Genomic DNA, 23,241 nt, shown 5'->3' with positions numbered 1-23,241 from the left:
CTAAAGCAGGTGGCGTCCCCTGTTGGCAGGCGAACTCATGGATGTTAGTAATAGAGATGAGCGAACCGGCCGTGGTTCGGCTCGAGTTCGGTTCGCCGAATGGAGGTATCGTTCGAGTTCGGTTCGGCAAACCACTCGAACCGCATAGGAAACAATGGGAGGCAATCACAAACACATAAAAAACACCTAGAAAACACCCTCAAATGTGTCCAAAAGGTGACAAACAACTCACAACACAACACAAACACATGGGAAAGTGACAAGAACAAATTCTCATGCGAACACAAAACAGCGTTACGAGGAAAAAGAGGAGGCGACACAGATATATGAGTATATGCAAGGGAACATCGATGCCATTACTGTGCAACTTGAGCCTTGCTCATTTTAGGCTTCCAATCTGGAAAAATTGCCTGAGCTTGCCACGTACGCCTTGGGGATCTTGTCATGTACTGCAGCCAGCGTTCTCTCGGAACCTGTCTTCAGTGCTGCTGGGGGTCTGCTGACGGATAAGCACACGCGTCTGTCCACTGACAATGTGGACATGGCTCTCAGAGGACTTTTCTTCCCCTGGGTCATCCAGGGGAGGCGAAAGGCAGGCATATTTTTGAGAGTGCTTCATGCAAAGCATCTTTTTCATTTTGAAAAGGGGGGTCAACTGATGCCAGTCAAGTGGGGTGTGTATGGCCCAATTAGTGGAAGCGAGGGAGACTGTTGTCAGAGTCCCCTCGCTGTGTATCTCAAAGAACCAATATGAACACGTCATGGTTCTCAGAGGACTTTTCTTCCCCTGGATCATCCAGGGGAGGCGAAAGGCACGCGTATTTTTGAACGTGCTTCATGCAAAGCATCTTTTTCATTTTGAAAAGGGGGGTCAAGTGATGCCAGTCAAGTGGGGTGTGTGTGGCCCAATTAGTGGAAATGAGGGAGACTGTGGTTGGAGTCCCCTCGCTGTGTTTCTCAAAGAACCAAGATGAACAAGTCATGGCTCTCAGCTTACTTTTCTTCCCCTGGGTCATCCAGGGGAGGCGAAAGGCAGGCGTATTTTTGAGAGTGCTTCATGCAAAGCATCTTTTTCATTTTGAAAAGGGGGGTCAACTGATGCCAGTTAAGTGGGGTGTGTGTGGCCCAATTAGTGGCAACGAGGGAGACTGTGGTTGGAGTCCCCTCGCTGTGTTTCTCAAAGAATCAAGATGAACAAGTCATGGCTCTCAGAGGACTTTTCTTCCCCTGGGTCATACAGGGGAGGCGAAAGGCAGGCGTATTTTTGAGAGTGCTTTATGCAAAGCATCTTTTTCAATTTGGAAAGGGGGCTCAACTGATGACAGTCAAGTGGGATGTGTGTAGCCCAATTAGTGGAAACGAGGGAGACTGTGGTTGGAGTCCCCTCGCTGTTTTTTATATGATTTTCGAAGTGTATGACATGCCTATGAGGTTTAGTTTCAGCATCTCAAACTTGTTGGCTACAGAAAGGCTGCCTTTACACCCTTTTGTCACCAATGATTTTTGAGACCTTATGCCCATTGCAGTGCCCTAAGAGCCGATGGCCATTTGCCATTCCTTCTTCAAGAAAGGGGTGCCCGCGCTAACACAGCAGGTCGCACACAACATCACCGATTCCTTGAGAAACTCTGTGTGTGACAGGGTGCATTTCACCACAGATACTTGGACCAGTAAGCATGGACAGGGGAGTTACATGTTGCTAATTGGGCAATGGGTAACTATGAGAGATGGAGAAGGGTCTGCTGTACAAGTCTTTCCGTCCCCACGAGTTGTGTGTCAATCCTTCCTCTGTACTGTATGTACAAGTTCCTCCACTGCTTCTGCCTCATCAACCTCGTGTTGGTCCTGCACCTCAGCCCAAACCCTGTGTGGTCAGGCCACCCTTTCTTATAACTGCACCCAAGAAATCCCACACACCTCCTTACTATGCTGGCAGCAGAGCTCAAGGCCATCAGGCGGTCAAATGTTTACTTTGAAATGTAGGGGAAATGTGAGACACCGCTGAGTAGTTGTGGACGGTTAGCTCTGTAGAGTGAGACCGAGTTTCATCAATGGTTGTCTCCACTCAACCAGCAGCCAGGGAATGCCGGTTGCGACAATGATGCAAACCAGTCTGCGGCCCTTCTTCAGGGCATTGTGACACACGTGCCTTGTATGGCTCATGTGTTGAACCTGATTGTCCAGCAATTTTTAAAACACTATCCCGGCCTATATGGCCTTCTGCAGGGGGCACGGTGTAATGCCTGCCTGGGTTGACACACTCAGACGAGCTGTAAAGGATAGGCTAATGGGAAGCCACTCACCAAGCTGGACCCCCAGGACCCTGAAACTCTTTAACCCCTATACAGTGATTTTGAATGACACAGGGCCCAAGTTGATCAATACCTGTGGAAGGCTGCAGTTCCAGAAAATAGTAGTCATGCAGGGTCAAAACATTAATTGAGCAAGAGGAACAGAATGGGAGGGGCAGGACTTAATCAGAAAACAAGCAGAGGGGAAATGCGAATCGGCCAACGAGGTACATAAACAGCAAGCAGGAAAAGTAGTCAGGTAACAAGCACACAAAATCATAAAACTGAACTGGGGGTAACAGTAACCAGAGGTTCATAGCTATTTCTGGCAGTGGTCTGCAGACAGGAGGGGCCTAAAAAAGGGTGTGGTGTATTCCCATTGGTTGTAGCTAAATGATGGTACTTCATCTGTGAGATACCCACCACCTACATTCAGCCATTGGTTCTGCATGTCAAGGTAACGCAGCCCAGTGGGTGACCATAACCTGCATCCACCTGTGCCGCTGGCGTCGACTCCTCTCCCATCATCAGCACTATGCACGAAAGGAACACGTTGTCACCTTGCAACAGGAGTACAAATTGACGTAGCGGATTACGTTGGTGACTTAACAGCCGTGTGCGGCAATGATGCAAACATGTCTGCGGGCCTTCATCAGGGCCTTCGTCAGGGCAATGTGACACATGTGACTTGTATGGCTCACGTGTTTAATCTGATTCTCCAGCAATTTTTAAAACAACATCCCGGCCTACATGGCCTCGTACAGCGGGCACGCTCGCTATGTGCTCACTTCCATCGTTCGCACCCAGCAGCTCAACAACTTTCATCGCTCCTGAAGTCTTAAGGTCTGGTGGTTAAACTCCTGAAATGCGATGTTCCAAAACACAGGAATTGGAATCTGCATATGTTGCAGCGTCTATGGCAGCACCGCAGAGCCCTGCTGAAATACGTTATGATGTGTACTCTGGGCTAACTTGATCCAGAGATGGTGCAGATCACGCTGCTGGAGTGGTGTCAGATCAAGGACCTATGCAATGTCGACGAAGATGTTTAACACTGGCGATGCCATTCTCAGCGTGACAATTTTGGTCATCTACATGATGGAGCACACTGTAAGCATTATTCGGAGTCAGGTGTTGGTCCAAGAGGAAGGGAGGAAGTACTGGAGGAGTCACATACGGAAGGGATAACAAGATCTACAAGGTCCAGATGGTCAGCGGCACCTTGGCGGCAGTCATGGTACAGTGGGGGAGAGGGATTATCAAGGGCGCATAGTATCAGCAAAACAGTTGAGGAAGGTGCAGGAGCCCAGGAAAAAATGGAGGACGAACTGGCGATGGGCATGGAAGACTCAGCAGATTAGTGAGAGCTTGCTCACATTTCGGCTGCGCGAGGTTGTGGGGAGAGGGCAGAGGAAGGAGGCACAATTCTCACCTCTCCGCCACCAACACACCAAGGACTTGGTCCTCCTGGATGCTCAAAACACATGAGCGCCTTCTTGCTACACTAACTACAACATGACCCTCGGATTGTATGAATTGCAAGTCATGCTGACTACTGGGTTGCCACACTGTTAGATCCCCGGTACAACACAACATTTTGCGAAATAACTCCTGCCATAGAAAGGGACGCACATATGCAGGAGTATCAGCAGAAGGTGTTGCGCAATCCTACATCTGCTTTTCCACTAAACACCAGTGGTGCACAGAGTGAATCTCAACGCTTTTTCATCGATAGGAGGAAATGGTCTTACCTGTCCACATCTGAGGGACCGAGGGCTGGCTGCTGTGCTGAGATGGCGTTGAGTACGGTGTCTCTGCAGAGTTGCATTTTTGCACTGAGTTGAAAAAGGACAGATGCTGGTGGGAAGGGGAACAGGTGTGTTGGAAAGGGTAAAAAAGTTTGTGTCCGATGGTTTGGTGGTTAAGCAACAGTAACATTTGCTGAAGAAACAACATCTGTTATGGTGGGACTGGCAGATTTGGATAAGGTGGTATATACTATGTTACCGCTATATAAAAAATATTAAGAAGAAAAGAAAGAGAAAGGTAGATATCCCAATCGCCATTCGGTGTCCACCATGCTCACAGATGGAAAAGGAGAGGTTGGCAACTGGAAGGTTAGGTGGAGGATACAGAGCAGGTTGACTCTGAAACAAATTGTGACCTGAACCGAGTTAGACGCCACTCGGATATGGAGACTTGGAGCCCTGTTAGCGTGACAGGGTCCACACGACCACCCAGCCCCGGAACTCCCTGTTAACAACACAGGGGCCATTGGTTACGCTGTCCGTGTGCGTAGGGGACACACCTGTGGACAGCAGGTGCATCAGCAGCAGGCCTGTTTATGCCACTGGGCTGCACTAGCAGGACTTGTAGGACAGTGGCTGTTCTTAAACGTTCTGCGTTACCAACTGTGGTGGCTGCCTGCATCGATGACCTATCCCTGCCTACCTCTGGCCTAAAGCTGCAATGGGTTCAACACATGGAGGTGTGCTCTTTCGGAGCATAATAGAAGACTGGGCACCTTTTTGTTGGCTCCAGCCCCTTTTATAACCTGGGTCCGCCCCAAACCAGGGTGGACCACAATGCACCTCCTGGAGACCAAAGCAGAGTGACACGTCATGAGTGGCATAACTAGCGTCCTATTTTGAACCGACACTTGAATGATGACCTCATGGCTACCACAACCAAAACACCTCAACAGTCATCGTCTCACCAACAGCAATGAGGTGACAAGTCATAGGGGCGGCCCTCTGCAAGCCTGTTGGGAGTGGCCTGGCCAAATTGTCAGGACTCCTGATGCTCTGTGGTTTATATGGGCCCTCCACATCAGGGGCAGGGCCAAAGAGTTCATTATCCGACCTAGCCTCTGATGCAGTAAGTGCCTGAGCATGCTCAGTAGCATGAAATACAGTTTCTGAAAAAAAGACTATCCGCTTCAGCATGCTGTCTAGGCACAACACAGGACTTAGACCCGGCACGGAGTGCAAGTACCTGTGCAAAGAGGCTTTTCTCAGTCAGTGATAAGCCCCACAGGTGTTGTGTTGGTGCATTACCTTCAGGGACTCCACGTGGAGGAAGAGTCTGGTCACACTTAGGTTGCTTCTTTATATGTATTTTCGTGACGCCTCTCTCGGTATTGCGGTCAGTGGGGACCGCCACTGCAGTATAAGGGGAAACCTGGGGCTGATGTTGGGTGCAGTTAGTTTTAGTGGCCTCCCGAGAGTGAGTCAAGCACATTTTGGAGTTTGGTGAGGAGTACCGTAACGCCAGTGAGCAGCATCCTGTGCCACAGACCAACATTCTTCCGGTGCTGTCTATACTGTTAACCATGATAGGAGCGTAAAGTCTGTATTTATGGCAACTGGACATCCCATTACCCGGGTACGGTAGGCTGTGCCCAGACAATAATGCGTGCACGCAACACTTTATTTTATTATGAAAACACATATCTGTTCTGGGTAGGATGATTATATAGACAATCACACTTGCTGCCTCTGCACTGTCAAATTGTCACGTACAGTTTAAATCATAGAGGGACAGCGACACATGTTTGCATTGAATGTTGCTTTTCAATATTTACATGACTGTGTTGCAGAGCTGTGTGGTTTGCATTCAAACTGTTATCATCTGCCTTATCTGTAAGGCTTCAGCTAAGAAGGGTATTCAGGGTGGGTGATGTGTTTTGTCTATGTTTAGGTAGATAACTGGAAAGCTCTTGTGATGCGCCACTAGTAAGTTGTCTTCGCACACACACACACACACAAACACACACACACAAACACACAATTACTGCTGCTCCGCAGAGGGCTTAGCAAGCAGTAGGCAACTGATTAGATTGTTCTATTATTTCAATTTAATGCATGGTTCTTATTGTTTGTTTTGGGAAAGTGAAACAATCATTTATGAACCCAACTGCATACAGTGCTTTTCATGTTGCGTGGTTTTGCTGCATACTGGGGATCCCACCAAATACAAGACTTAAAATAAAGCATAAGTTACAATGGGAATTTCACTGTGCTACAATGCGGCCTAGCGGGGCTGTGCAACCACCGCCTGCCCCATCACATGCATCTGCGTGCTCTTCATTCTCTGTGACTGTGGGGACAGCAGTCACACATGCTTTTTCACACTGAACTTCAACCCCGTTACCCGTAAGCGGGAGTGTGATTGGCAGGTCGTCACTTGTTTTGTAAGTGCAAACAGATGGTATTGTTGAGCTGTCAGACATCGAGAGAACCACCATTGGATGAAGGAAACATTATATCCACGCCTCCACCTTCGTAAAAAATTGGCTGGACTACCAGCAGTTAATTATTGCGTTCCACAAATGGAAAGGAGTGTAGAATGCACATGTGTTGTACCTTGCTTGGCAGCAAAGGAACAATATCTTAGTATTCCAGACAATTTTAGGATGGCAGAAAAAGTGTCAGCTCTTTGGGCAAATTAAATAGCATGGCAAAAGTGGGCAGGTGGGTACAGTGGCTGTGTTCTGTGTGTACCAGGGCTGTAAAGGAAGCCTCACTTTCTATCCCTCCTAATGATGAAATGCAGCAAGGAATTCCCTGAGTTTGCTATAAAAATAGCGTTGCAAAATGTGCATGAGGGTGTCATGCAGAGGTGCTAAAAATAGCTTGGCACCATTGGGGCACAAATGGAGTACAACAGCCACTTTTTGTATGCCACTAACTGTCAACATTTTGGGCTATTATTATAGCTTATTAAAAACAGAGCAGGAGGGTGTCATGCAGAGGTGCTAGAAATAGCTTGGCACCATTGGGGCACAAATGGAGTACAACAGCCACTTTTTGTATGCCACTAACTGGCAGCATTTTTGGCTATTATTATAGCTTATTAAAAACAGAGCAGGAGGGTGTAATGCAGAGGTGCTATAAATAGCTTGGCACCATTGGGGCACAAATGGAGTACAACAGCCACTTTTTGTATGCCACTAACTGGCAGCATTTTTTGCTATTATTATAGCTTATTAAAAACAGAGCAGGAGGGTGTCATGCAGAGGTGCTTGAAATAGCTTGGCACCATTGGGGCACAAATGGAGTACAACAGCCACTTTTTGTATGCCACTAACTTGCAGCATATTTTGCTATTATTATAGCTGATTAAAAACAGAGCAGGAGGGTGTCATGCAGAGGTGCTAGAAATAGCTTGGCACCATTGGGGCACAAATGGAGTACAACAGCCACTTTTTGGATGCCACTAAGTTTCCTCAGTGTTTGCTAGTATAATGGCTTAGTAAAAATGAGTTTGAGTGTGCAATGCAGTGGTGCTGCAAATAGTTTTGCACCAGTGGGACAATAATGGAGTACAACAGCCACTTTTAGGATGCCACTAAGTTTCCTCAGTGTTTGCTAGTATAATGGCTTACTAACAATCAGCTTGAGTGTGCTAAGGGCTGGAGGGTACAATGGCAGGGTTGTGGGTCTGTGTAGAGGATATGAAGCCTCACTTTATATCCCTCCTAATGGTGAAATGCAGCGAGGAAGTCCCTGACCTTAGCTACACAGACGCTCTTATCTGTAGCTGTTAAAATCTGTTTCCACGGACCTGACTGTCACCTATGGCTCTGAGCCTGCTGTTATTAGCCCTTACAAGAGATAAAAGAAACTTCTATCCCTATTCTGTATAGCACTGTGTGTAGAGCGTACACAGCAGTATCGGCGACAGGAGCTACGCCAGCGGTGACTGACACCCAGACGCAGAAGGCAGATAATGGCGTCCTTACGGGCAGATACCCGTTTTTATAATGCCGGGACATGTGACATGGACATCCAATTACACATGCCGTTGCTTCTCTGGCTAAAAGTCCACTTAGCTGTGTGTGTGTCTGGGATTGGCTGACATGCTAGTCCGCCCCACTACACGCGCGCTTAGGGAAGGAAGACAAGAAAAAAAAAAAAATGGCTTTTTGCTCCTTGAACCGTTCTCGAACGTAACTAGAACTATCGAGCTTTAGCAAAAAGCTCGAGTTCTAGTTCGATCTAGAACAGCCCCTAAAATCACTCGAACCGCGTACTGGAGAACCACGAACCGCGCTCAACTCTAGTTAGTAACGGTTCAATAAAGTGCCTCCCTAATGTGGGATGAATCTGTTAAATAAATGTTAACCTTTTTTCCTTCCTTTAACAAAAATAAATGCTTGGTGTTCTGTAGCTCACGGACAAGCTACGTTTAACCCAGGGGGAATGTGATGCCCTGGCCTATCAGGTTGTCACAAGGGTGCCGTGCAATCTGCCCTTCTGCATGGTACCCGCTCCTTCTTGGTTACGGGTCCTGTCAGTTTGGTGTTGCTACCAACAGGTGTACGCAAATCCTGAGGAACACTCTGCACCACACCCACCAACAACCCATTGGGCAGCCTGAGGGGAATAGGGCCACCCAGATGGGGGGACGGAAGAGGGAGGGCAGAGATTTCAGTAGTTGAGTTGAGTAGAGTTGAGCAGTGAGACAGCGGTGACAATGCAGGTCACGCTGTGGAGCTGGGCTCCTGTACCCGTTCCAGGTGCCAGACGTTGGCCTAGCCAGAAGGAGCTGGAACCCCGGTCGCAGGGGGTAGTGAAAGAGGGTACAGTGCTGCTACAGAAGCAGGCCGGCTGCCTTGTGCTACAACCAGGCAGGGGCCAGGGCACGATGGGATATGCAGACCCTAGGCTGGGAAGTAGCTTCACGCAGCCCAGTAATTCACCCGACGGGAATGGAATCTTCAGGAACCGTTTCCCACCTGCTCCAGAATCTGAGTACTAGCGCAACGAGGGGGATAGGACTTCCCAAAATCGTCTAGAAAATCCCAAGCGTGAACCCTGAGAGCAGGCTCACCTTGCTAGCCATGCAGGTGAGTGGGACCCGAGTAGTCTTAGGAGAAAGGCATCCATCAAGTTACACACAGTGCCAAGGGACAAAGCTTCAGACCAACCAGCAACACCAAAGGGGCACGGACCTAGTGTGTTTGACCAAGCAAAGCAGAGTATTTCAAGAGTTTGGTTTACCTGGTGTCAGCGTCAGTGACTTGGCACTGTGTGAGTACCCGAAATCCCTTCGCCCCGATGGGTTCCCCACTCCATCCCATCACCAGGCTCCGGGACACCAAGCCCCTTACTCACGGAGGAGTTAAAACATCCTGCTGCTTCAACATCGTCACCGGGCTCCCATACAGCAGCGGTAGTCTCTCCTATTACCATGCACCATGGGTGGCGTCACGAACATTATCCCATTCACCACCCAAAACAATCCCCCTTTTTTATTTTTGAGGTAGCTGTGCGACCCCGTCTCGGATCCGGAGACGCCTCGAGCCACTGCGGATCCGGGTCCGAGCAACCCATCGGCTGTCGCGGAGGCGGCACAACGGCATATTTTGTAACTGGGTACCTATCCTATGCTGAAGGCTCTCTCTGGGTTAAAAACTTCCTGTGTATGGGCAAGTAGTAACCTGCTATATAGGATAAGATTACCTGTGGCAAGTGGGGGAATGGGTGCACCATCAGAAGGTATAACCCCCATAATATAGATAAAAAGACTGACTGCACTCACCAAACTGAGGAGTGAACAGGTGCATAACTGAACATGACATAAAATACAAAAAAAGGGACAGTTTGCACTCTGATAATGCTAAAGTATGGAAACCATGAATGTGTGAATATGAACCTGCATTACTGCTAAGGAAAATCTAAGAAAAATGAGATATTTATCATATATAAATGGCCATTTGTATATCTGCCCAGTTGCCACTTCACGGCATATCTCGTAACTGGATACCTACTCTATACTGAAGCCTCTCTCTGGGTTAAAAACCTCCTGTGTATGGGCAAGTAGGAACCTGCTATATAGGATAAGATTATCTGTGGCAAGTGGGGGAGGGGTGCATGGTCAGAAGGTATGACCCTCTTAATATAGACAAAAAAGGGGGCTTTAAGCGCAACAACATCGCTAACGAGATGTCGTTGGGGTCACGGAATTAATGACACACTTCCGGCCTCGTTAGCAATGTCGTTGCGTGTGAAACGTACGAACAACCGCTAACGATTAAAATTACTCACATAATCGTTGATCGTTGACACGTCGTTCTTATCCCAAATATCATTCCTGTTGCAGGTCGCAGGTTGTTCGTCGTTCCTGAGGCAGCACACATTGCTACGTGTGATACCCCAGAAACGAGGAACATCACCATACCTGCGTCCTCCAGCAACGAGGTGGGCGTCACTTTCTTTCGGCTGCTCTCCGCCCCTCTGCTTCTATTGGACGACTGCTGTGTGAAGTCGCTGTGACGCCGCACGAACTGTCCCCTTAGAAAGGAAGCGGTTTGCCGCCACAGCGACGTCGCTAGGCAGGTAAGTATGTGTGATGGGTCCTAGCGATGTTGTGCACCACGGAGCGATTTGCCCATGACACACAACTGACGGGGGTGGGTGCTTTTATCAGCGACATTGCTAGTAATGTCGCTGCGTGAAAAGCAGCCTAAAGACTGACTGCACTCACCAAACTGAGGTGTGAACAGGTGCATAACTGAACATGACATAAAATACAAAAAAAGGACAGTTTGCACTTTGATAATGCTAATGTATGGAAACTATGAATGTGTGAACATGGACCTGCATTACTGCTAAGGAAAATCTGAGAAAAATTAGATATTTAGCATATATAATTGACCATTTGTATATCTGCCCAGTGCCAGTTGCCACTTCACGGGCATATCTCGTAACTGGGTACCTACTCTATGCTGAAGCCTCTCTCTGGGTTAAAAACCTCCTGTGTATGGGCAAGTAGGAACCTGCTATATAGGATAAGATTTCTTGTGGCAAGTGGGGGAAGGGTGCATGGTCAGAAGCTATGACCCTCTTAATATAGACAAAAAGACTGACTGCACTCACTCACTCAGGTTATAACTCTGGACCACTTCAACAGATCCCGGTAATTCTGCCATTGTTTTTATGTGACATATAGTACTTCATGATAGTTTTATATTTAGGCAGTTTTTAGATTTTGTTTTTCATTTAATTGTGAAAATTTTGGAAATTTGGTGAAAATATTGAAAATTTTGCAATTTTCAAGCTTTGAAATTGTATGCCCATAAATCCGAGAGTTATGTCACACAAAATACCGTAGTTACTAAATAACATTTTCCACATGTCTACTTTACACCAGCGCAATTTTTGAAATAATTTTTTTTGTGTGTGTTAGGAAGTTAAAAGGATTCAAATTTCTTCAGCAATTTCTCATTTTGCAACAGAATTTACAAAACCATTTTTTTAGGAACCACATCGCACTTAAAGGCACTTTGAGAGGCCTAGGTGACAGAAAATACCCAAAAGTGACACCATTCTAAAAGCTGCACCCCACACACTGCTCAAAACCAAATCCAAGAACTGTATTAATCCTTTAAGTTCTTTACAGGAATCAAAGCAATGTGGACGAAAAAAATGAAAATTTTACTTTTTACACATGTTAATTTAACCATAACATTTTGTACTCTCACAAGGATAACAGGAAAAAAATGCCCAATGATTTGGGACAGTATATACCCAATATATGATAAAAACGTATACTTTATTAGAATATGTTAAAACCTAACCCATACAAAACATACATAACGGACCGTCTCACAGTGTATAGGCTGTCACTACTGTATATTAGTGTATATCCTTGTTTGTTATACAGTTATAAGTAATGGGTGAGAGGGGGATTTACACGATATAGAAATCCACACAGATATCAAAATATAAAAGAGACAATCTCCACAAATAGGACACACTGGTACAGTGTCCCTAATAGAATCTGTTCCTGCTTGTCAATGGAGTACATCCTTATTTGAGAGATGCCCCCATTCCTCGACAGGTTTGTCTCACCCTGTCCTCCCTACCTCAGTTCAATCAATATAATAGATTAAATAGGGCAAGGTAGTACACATTTCTGGTCCAAAACTTTTTGACAGGCAGTCTAAAAACATCCCAATACATGATGATCAATTATTCAATTTTTCAGGGAACAACACAAACAGTTTTTGTGTAAGTTATAATCCACACATTTGTTTGATTATTTAGAGAGGCATAAATATATATTTTTAGTCAAAGAGACATGTAACTGTATACATCATTCCTGTTCTAAATTGTCCCTCAAAACCACTTGCCCCTACCTAGCAATGGAGTATAACATCCTACTTTACATGATGCCCCCATTCCTCGGCGGCTTTCACTATCTTTTCCCTGAATTCCCTATCAAAATAGAGGGTTTTCTCGTGTGTGGTTTCCGAAGGCTTCACAGACTTGTTGTGCAACTTCTCCTGAGTACGTCATTACCCCTTATGTGGTTGAAAACTACTTTAAAGACACAGTACAAAATGAAGAAGGGAAGGAGTGCCATATTGGAGTGCATATTTAGTTGGAATTATGTGGGTGTGCCATGTCACATTGGCAGAGCCCCTGAGGTACCAACACAGCAGAAATCCCCCACAAGTGACCCCATTTTACAAAATGCACCCCTCAATGAATTCATTCAGGGGTGCAGTGAGCATATTGACATTATAGGTTTGTCACAAAATGTTATACTATTATGGGTGGTGAACAAAAAAATAATTACAATTTTTACCACTAAAATGTGGTTATAACCCCCATACATTCAATTTTAAGAAAGGGAATAGGTAAAAAAAGCCCCATAATGTGTTACACAATTTCTCCTGAATGTGGCAATACCCCACATGTGACCATACAGTGCTGTTTGGCTGCACCACAGGGCTCGAATGGGAAGCAGCGCCATTTGATATTGAAAGCATAGATTTTCTTTCAATTGTTTTCAGACTCCATTTGCAGAGCCCCTAAGTGCCAGGACATAAGAAATCCCCCTCAAGTGACCAAACTTTGAAAATTAAACCCCTATGTGAATTCATCTATGGCTGCAGTGATTATTTGGTCTCTGGAAAACACCCATGGTGTCAAACATAGGGAATGTTGCAGTATTAAAAATTGCAAATAAGCTCTTGTGCCCAGTACATTTTAGTGCCCATAAATTGTGTCCAGCTCGTGCTTCTGTAAAACTGGACCCTTTATATATAAGAGGACTCTCCTCGATACTACAATGCCAAACATGTGGATGCTAACTGTCGTTTAGGCACATTGTGGAGCTCAGAAGAGAGTGGGGCATTTAGATTTAGGGGCACTTTGCACACTACGACATCGCAAGCCGATGCTGCGATGCCGAGCGCGATAGTCCCCGCCCCCGTCGCAGCTGCGATATCCTTGTGATAACTGCCGTAGCGAACATTATCGCTACGGCAGCTTCACATGGACTCACCCGTCCTGCGACCGTCGCTCTGGCCGGCAACCTGCCTCCTTATTAAGGGGGCGGGTCGTATTGCATCACTGCGACGTCACATGGCAGGCGGCCAATAGGAGCCGAGGGGCGGAGATGAGCGAGATGTAAACATCCCGCCCACCTCATTCCTTCTGCATATCCTACGAAAGCCGCAGTGACGATGGTAGGAGATGTTCCTCGCTCCTGCGGCTTCACACACAGCGATGTGTGCTGCCGCAGGAGCGAGGAACAACATCGGACCGTCGCGTCAGCGTAATCATGGATTACGCCAACGCTGCACCGATGATACGATTACGACGCTTTTGCGCTTGTTAATCGTATCATCGAGCCTTTACACACTACGATGTCACATGCGATGCCGGAGGCTCGTCATTTTCAATTTGACCCCACCGACATCGCACCTGCGATGTCGTAGTGTGCAAAGCCCGCCTAAGAGTGCAGATTTTGCTGGATTTCTTTTTTCGAGGGGAGGAGTCATAGTATTTTTTAAAAGCTTTTCTGCTACCAGTAATGTGGAAGCCCCCTATATTTCAATTAGCCAATGATCAACCTAAATGGGGACTTGTGTTTTTGTGGGTTGAGTTGAATGCTATCTGGCGACAATTTTAGTACATAACATTTTGGATCAGTTCACATTTATCTTATGCTCTATGCTGAATGCTTACATTGGGGTTTCCCTCCACAGCTCCAAAATACATGATTCAGATAAAACCCACGACAGTTCTATTCACTAATGAGGCAGCAGACTGTTTTCTCAGCTGAGGACACATGCGTCTCCATAGTATAACTTGACATGTTGCATCTAAGGAAACCGCACTGCATGTCAGTTTATGCTAAGGAGAAAAGAAGCTCAGTGGTCATGGGATTTCTATCTATTCATCCACTGTGCTTGTACTGCATAATGCAATGATTTGGATGCAGCAGACAGATGCTCCATCTTATATGTTGCTTTTCCTGATCATGGGCACGCCCCCTTACATGTAATCTGATGCAAGCACTTAGTGTAGAGAGCAGGATAAATATGAGCCACGGCGTACCACGATCTTTTAGAGACGAAATGAATAAATCAATAGCATTTGAAGAATTGTCTTTATTTATTTATTTTTTACACTGTTCACCTAGCGGTATAGGTGATTAGGTGGCTTTATTCCTATGATCAGTATTATTACAGCGATACCATGTTTATATAGTTTTTTTAGGATTGGTTGACTATCACACTAAAAAACGCTTTTAACAAAATAAAGATTTTTTAAATCACAAGATTTTAAAGACTATAGTTTGTTTTTTTTTTCTACCGACAGAATAATGTGGGGGCTCATTTATTGCGGGATGAGTTGCAGTTTATATTGTTACCATTTTTGGTTGCATAATAATTTTTGATCTCTTTCTATTAAACTTTTTGAGAGGCAGAATCAAGAAGACACAACAAATCAGGAATAGTTTTGTTTGTTTTTTTACTCTATTCACTGTGCTGTAAAAGTGATAAAGATAGCTTTATTCATCAAATTGGTACGACTACAGGGATACCATATTTATAGTGTTTTTTGTTTTTTTTTGTTTTTTCGCTTTCACACCTTAAAACAATTTAATAGAAAAAAAAAGTTTTTGCATTGCTGCATTCTGAGAGTTATAACTTTTTTATCTTTTGGTGGATGGAACTTTGCGGCAGTTTGTTTTTTGCAGGGCAAGATTATGTTTCCATCGTTACTATTTTTATTTATATATGACTTTTTGATCGCATTTTATTCCACTTTTTTTGTCAGCTGTATGTTGAAAAGACAGTTTTTGCTACATTTTTATTTATTTTTTACCGTGTTCACTGAAGGGGTTAACTAGTGTGACAGTTTTATAGTTCAGGTTGTTATGGATGCAGCAATAGCAAATATGTGTACTTTTTTGTTTATTTTTTTTCACACAAATATAAATATTTACTAGAATTTTTTTTATTTTGTTGTTCTATATTTTCTGATTTTTTTAAAAATATTTTTACCTTTTAAAACTTTTTTACTTTTTCACTGAGTCCTTTTAAGGGACAGAACCCCACAGTGCTCTGATAGCAGCTGTAGTGATCGATCACTGCAGGACATCGCAGCTGTCAGTACTAGAGTTGAGCGCGGTTCGTGGTTCGTGGTTCTCCAGTTCTAGGCTCGAGTGATTTTGGGGCATGTTCTAGATCGAACTAGAACTCGAGCTTTTTGCAAAAGCTCGATAGTTCTAGAAACGTTCGAGAATGGTTCTAGCAGCAAAAAAACAGCTAAATCCTAGCTTGGTTTCTGCTGTAATAGTGTAAGTCACTCTGTGAATCACACTATTATGACATTTCAGTGTATAGTGTGCGTGAACAGCGCCTTCAGATCACTGCTGTTTCTATAATGGCCATTTTTTTTTTTTTTCTTGTCTTCCTTCCCTAAGCGCGCGCGTCTTGTGGGGCGGGCCAGCATGTCAGCCAATCCCAGACACACACACAGCTAAGTGGACTTTGAGCCAGAGAAGCAACGGCATGTGTGATAGGATGTCCATGTCACATGTCCCTGCATTATAAAACCGGACATTTTCTTCCAGGACGCCATTATCTGCCTTCTGCGTCTTTGGTGTCAGACATCACTGTCGCAGCTCCGTCCTCCTGAGTCCTATCGCCGATACAGCTGTATGCGCTGCATACACAGCGTTAGACAGCTTAGGGAGAGCACTTTATAGCAGTCCTTTTAAGGGCTCAAACCGGCAGGGTCAGAGAGCCATAGGTGACAGGTCCTGAAAACAGCGCCAGCGTCTGTGTAGCCAAGGTCAGGGATTTCCTCCCTGCATTTCACCATTAGGAGGGAATAGAAAGGCAGGCTTCCATTCCTCTACTCAGAGCACCACAATCCTGCCACTGTACCCTCTTGTCCTCTGCACACTCCAACTCATTATAACTAAGCCATTATACTAGCAAACACTCAGTGTACCTAGTGGAATCCTAAACGTGGCTATTGGACTTCTGTATAGTCCCAGTAGTGCAAAGACATTTGCAGAGCACGTCTGCCTGCATTGCACACTCCAACTTTTTTAAACTAAGCAATTTTACTAGCAAACACTCAGTGTACCTAGTGGCATCCTATACGTGGCTATTGGACTTTGCTATAGTCCCACTAGTGCAAAGACATTTGCAGAGCACGTCTGCCTGCATTGCACACTCCAACTTTTTTAAACTAAGCCATTATACTAGCAAACACTCAGTGTACCTAGTAGCATCCTAAACGTGGCTATTGGACTTTGCTATAGTCCCACTAGTGCAAAGACATTTGCAGAGCACGTCTGCCTGCATTGCAGACTCCAACTCTTTTTAACTAAGCCATTATACTAGCAAACAGTCAGTGTACCTAGTGGCATCCTAAACGTGGCTATTGGACTTTGCTATAGTCCCACTAGTGCAAAGACATTTGCAGAGCACGTCTGCCTGCATTGCACACTCAAACTTTTTTAAACTAAGCCATTATACTAGCAAACACTCAGTGTACCTAGTGGCATCCTAAACGTGGCTATTTGACTTTGCTATAGTCCCACTAGTGCAAAGACATTTGCATAGCACGTCTGCCTGCATTGCACACTCCAACTTTTTTAAACTAAGCCATTTTACTAGCAAACACTCTGTGTACCTAGTGGCATCCTAAACGTGGCTATTGGACTTTTGTCTATTCACACTATTGTAAACATATTTGCAGCACGTCTGCCTGCATTGCACACTCAAACTTTTTTAAACTCAGCCATTATACTAGCAAACACTCAGTGTACCTAGTGGCATCCTAAACGTGGCTATTGTACTTTTGTCTATTCACACTATTGGAACGATATTTGCAGCACGTCTGCCTACATTGCACACTCAAACTTTCTTAAATTCAGCCATTATACTAGCAAACACTCAGTGTACCTAGTGGCATCCTAAACGTGGCTATTGTACTTTTGTCTATTCACACTATTGGAACGATATTTGCAGCACGTCTGCCTGCATTGCACACTCAAACTTTTTTAAATTCAGCCATTATACTAGCAAACACTCAGTGCACCTAGTGGCATCCTAAACGTGGCTATTGGACTTTTGTCTATTCACACTATTGGAACGATATTTGCAGCACGTCTGCCTGCATTGCACACTCAAACTTTTTTAAATTCAGCCATTATACTAGCAAACACTCAGTGTACCTAGTGGCATCCATAACGTGGCTATTGTACTTTTGTCTATTCACACTATTGGAACGATATTTGCAGCACGTCTGCCTGCATTGCACACTCAAACTTTTTTAAATTCAGCCATTATACTAGCAAACACTCAGTGTACCTAGTGGCATCCTAAACGTGGCTATTGGACTTTTGTCTATTCACACTATTGGAACGATATTTGCAGCACGTCTGCCTGCATTGCACACTCAAACTTTTTTAAATTCAGCCATTATACTAGCAAACACTCAGTGTACCTAGTGGCATCCTAAACGTGGCTGTTGTACTTTTGTCTGATCACACTATTGGAACGATATTTGCAGCACGTCTGCCTGCATTGCACACTCAAACTTTTTTAAATTCAGCCATTATACTAGAAAACACTCAGTGTACCTAGTGGCATCCTAAACGTGGCTATTGTACTTTTGTCTATTCACACTATTGGAACGATATTTGCAGCACGTCTGCCTGCATTGCACACTCAAACTTTTTTAAATTCAGCCATTATACTAGCAAACACTCAGTGTACCTAGTGGCATCCTAAACGTGGCTATTGGACTTTTATCTATTCACACTATTGGAACGATATTTGCAGCACGTCTGCCTGCATTGCACACTCAAACTTTTTTAAATTCAGCCATTATACTAGCAAACACTCAGTGTACCTAGTGGCATCCTAAACGTGGCTATTGGACTTTGCTATAGTCCCACTAGTGCAAAGACATTTGCATAGCACGTCTGCCTGCATTGCACACTCCAACTTTTTTAAACTAAGCCATTTTACTAGCAAACACTCTGTGTACCTAGTGGCATCCTAAACGTGGCTATTGGACTTTTGTCTATTCACACTATTGTAAACATATTTGCAGCATGTCTGCCTGCATTGCACACTCAAACTTTTTTAAACTCAGCCATTATACTAGCAAACACTCAGTGTACCTAGTGGCATCCTAAACGTGGCTATTGTACTTTTGTCTATTCACACTATTGGAACGATATTTGCAGCACGTCTGCCTGCATTGCACACTCAAACTTTTTTAAATTCAGCCATTATACTAGCAAACACTCAGTGTACCTACTGGCATCCTAAACGTGGCTATTGTACTTTTGTCTATTCACACTATTGGAACGATATTTGCAGCACGTCTGCCTGCATTGCACACTCAAACTTTTTTAAATTCAGCCATTATACTAGCAAACACTCAGTGTACCTACTGGCATCCTAAACGTGGCTATTGTACTTTTGTCTATTCACACTATTGGAACCATATTTGCAGCACGTCTGCCTGCATTGCGCACTCAAACTTTTTTAAATTCAGCCATTATACTAGCAAACACTCAGTGTACCTAGTGGCATCCTAAACGTGGCTATTGTACTTTTGTCTATTCACACTATTGGAACGATATTTGCAGCAAGTCTGCCTGCATTGCACACTCAAACTTTTTTAAATTCAGCCATTATACTAGCAAACACTCAGTGTACCTAGTGGCATCCTAAACGTGGCTATTGTACTTTTGTCTATTTACACTATTGGAACGATATTTGCAGCACGTCTGCCTGCATTGCACACTCAAACTTTTTTAAATTCAGCCATTATACTAGCAAACACTCAGTGTACCTAGTGGCATCCTAAACGTGGCTATTGGACTTTGCTATAGTCCCACTAGTGCAAAGACATTTGCATAGCACGTCTGCCTGCATTGCACACTCCAACTTTTTTAAACTAAGCCATTTTACTAGCAAACACTCTGTGTACCTAGTGGCATCCTAAACGTGGCTATTGGACTTTTGTCTATTCACACTATTGTAAACATATTTGCAGCACGTCTGCCTGCATTGCACACTCAAACGTTTTTAAACTCAGCCATTATACTAGCAAACACTCAGTGTACCTAGTGGCATCCTAAACGTGGCTATTGTACTTTTGTCTATTCACACTATTGGAACGATATTTGCAGCACGTCTGCCTGCATTGCACACTCAAACTTTTTTAAATTCAGCCATTATACTAGCAAACACTCAGTGTACCTACTGGCATCCTAAACGTGGCTATTGTACTTTTGTCTATTCACACTATTGGAACGATATTTGCAGCACGTCTGCCTGCATTGCACACTCAAACTTTTTTAAACTCAGCCATTATACTAGCAAACACTCAGTGTACCTAGTGGCATCCTAAACGTGGCTATTGTACTTTTGTCTATTCACACTATTGGAACGATATTTGCAGCACGTCTGCCTGCATTGCACACTCAAACTTTTTTAAATTCAGCCATTATACTAGCAAACACTCAGTGTACCTACTGGCATCCTAAACGTGGCTATTGTACTTTTGTCTATTCACACTATTGGAACGATATTTGCAGCACGTCTGCCTGCATTGCACACTCAAACTTTTTTAAATTCAGCCATTATACTAGCAAACACTCAGTGTACCTACTGGCATCCTAAACGTGGCTATTCTACTTTTGTCCATTCACACTATTGGAACGATATTTGCAGCACGTCTGCCTGCATTGCACACTCCAACTTTTTTAAATTCAGCCATTATACTAGCAAACACTCAGTGTACCTAGTGGCATCCTAAACGTGGCTATTGGACTTTGCTATAGTCCCACTAGTGCAAAGACATTTGCATAGAACGTCTGCCTGCATTGCACACTCCAACTTTTTTAAACTAAGCCATTTTACTAGCAAACACTCTGTGTACCTAGTGGCATCCTAAACGTGGCTATTGGACTTTTGTCTATTCACACTATTGTAAACATATTTGCAGCACGTCTGCCTGCATTGCACACTCAAACTTTTTTAAACTCAGCCATTATACTAGCAAACACTCAGTGTACCTAGTGGCATCCTAAACGTGGCTATTGTACTTTTGTCTATTCACACTATTGGAACGATATTTGCAGCACGTCTGCCTGCATTGCACACTCAAACTTTTTTAAATTCAGCCATTATACTAGCAAACACTCAGTGTACCTACTGGCATCCTAAACGTGGCTATTGTACTTTTGTCTATTCACACTATTGGAACGATATTTGCAGCACGTCTGCCTGCATTGCACACTCAAACTTTTTTAAACTCAGCCATTATACTAGCAAACACTCAGTGTACCTAGTGGCATCCTAAACGTGGCTATTGTACTTTTGTCTATTCACACTATTGGAACGATATTTGCAGCACGTCTGCCTGCATTGCACATTCAAACTTTTTTAAATTCAGCCATTATACTAGCAAACACTCAGTGTACCTACTGGCATCCTAAACATGGCTATTGTACTTTTGTCTATTCACACTATTGGAACGATATTTGCAGCACGTCTGCCTGCATTGCACACTCAAACTTTTTTAAATTCAGCCATTATACTAGCAAACACTCAGTGTACCTACTGGCATCCTAAACGTGGCTATTGTACTTTTGTCTATTCACACTATTGGAACGATATTTGCAGCCTGTCTGCCTGCATTGCACACTCAAACTTTTTTAAACTCAGCCATTATACTAGCAAACACTCAGTGTACCTAGTGGCATCCTAAACGTGGCTATTGTACTTTTGTCTATTCACACTATTGGAACGATATTTGCAGCACGTCTGCCTGCATTGCACACTCAAACTTTTTTAAATTCAGCCATTATACTAGCAAACACTCAGTGTACCTAGTGGCATCCTAAACGTGGCTATTGTACTTTTGTCTATTCACACTATTGGAACGATATTTGCAGCACGTCTGCCTGCATTGCACACTCAAACTTTTTTAAATTCAGCCATTATACTAGCAAACACTCAGTGTACCTACTGGCATCCTAAACGTGGCTATTCTACTTTTGTCTATTCACACTATTGGAACGATATTTGCAGCACGTCTGCCTGCATTGCACACTCAAACTTTTTTAAATTCAGCCATTATACTAGCAAACACTCAGTGTACCTAGTGGCATCCTAAACGTGGCTATTGTACTTTTGTCTATTCACACTATTGGAATGATATTTGCAGCACGTCTGCCTGCATTGCACACTCAAACTTTTTTAAATTCAGCCATTATACTAGCAAACACTCAGTGTACCTAGTGGCATCCTAAACGTGGCTATTGGACTTTGCTATAGTCCCACTAGTGCAAAGACATTTGCATAGCACGTCTGCCTGCATTGCACACTCCAACTTTTTTAAACTAAGCCATTTTACTAGCAAACACTCTGTGTACCTAGTGGCATCCTAAACGTGGCTATTGGACTTTTGTCTATTCACACTATTGTAAACATATTTGCAGCACGTCTGCCTGCATTGCACACTCAAACTTTTTTAAACTCAGCCATTATACTAGCAAACACTCAGTGTACCTAGTGGCATCCTAAACGTGGCTATTGTACTTTTGTCTATTCACACTATTGGAACGATATTTGCAGCACGTCTGCCTGCATTGCACACTCAAACTTTTTTAAACTCAGCCATTATACTAGCAAACACTCAGTGTACCTAGTGGCATCCTAAACGTGGCTATTGTACTTTTGTCTATTCACACTATTGGAACGATATTTGCAGCACGTCTGCCTGCATTGCACACTCAAACTTTTTTAAATTCAGCCATTATACTAGCAAACACTCAGTGTACCTACTGGCATCCTAAACGTGGCTATTGTACTTTTGTCTATTCACACTATTGGAACGATATTTGCAGCACGTCTGCCTGCATTGCACACTCAAACTTTTTTAAACTCAGCCATTATACTAGCAAACACTCAGTGTACCTAGTGGCATCCTAAACGTGGCTATTGGACTTTTGTCTATTCACACTATTGTAAACATATTTGCAGCACGTCTGCCTGCATTGCACACTCAAACTTTTTTAAACTCAGCCATTATACTAGCAAACACTCAGTGTACCTAGTGGCATCCTAAACGTGGCTATTGTACTTTTGTCTATTCACACTATTGGAACGATATTTGCAGCACGTCTGCCTGCATTGCACACTCAAACTTTTTTAAATTCAGCCATTATACTAGCAAACACTCAGTGTACCTACTGGCATCCTAAACGTGGCTATTGTACTTTTGTCTATTCACACTATTGGAACGATATTTGCAGCACGTCTGCCTGCATTGCACACTCAAACTTTTTTAAACTCAGCCATTATACTAGCAAACACTCAGTGTACCTAGTGGCATCCTAAACGTGGCTATTGTACTTTTGTCTATTCACACTATTGGAACGATATTTGCAGCACGTCTGCCTGCATTGCACATTCAAACTTTTTTAAATTCAGCCATTATACTAGCAAACACTCAGTGTACCTACTGGCATCCTAAACGTGGCTATTGTACTTTTGTCTATTCACACTATTGGAACGATATTTGCAGCACGTCTGCCTGCATTGCACACTCAAACTTTTTTAAATTCAGCCATTATACTAGCAAACACTCAGTGTACCTAC

The sequence above is a fragment of the Anomaloglossus baeobatrachus genome, chromosome 2, assembly GCF_048569485.1.
Source record: "Anomaloglossus baeobatrachus isolate aAnoBae1 chromosome 2, aAnoBae1.hap1, whole genome shotgun sequence".
NCBI classification, from domain to species: domain Eukaryota; kingdom Metazoa; phylum Chordata; class Amphibia; order Anura; family Aromobatidae; genus Anomaloglossus; species Anomaloglossus baeobatrachus.
Note: the sequence above shows the minus strand (reverse complement) of the source record.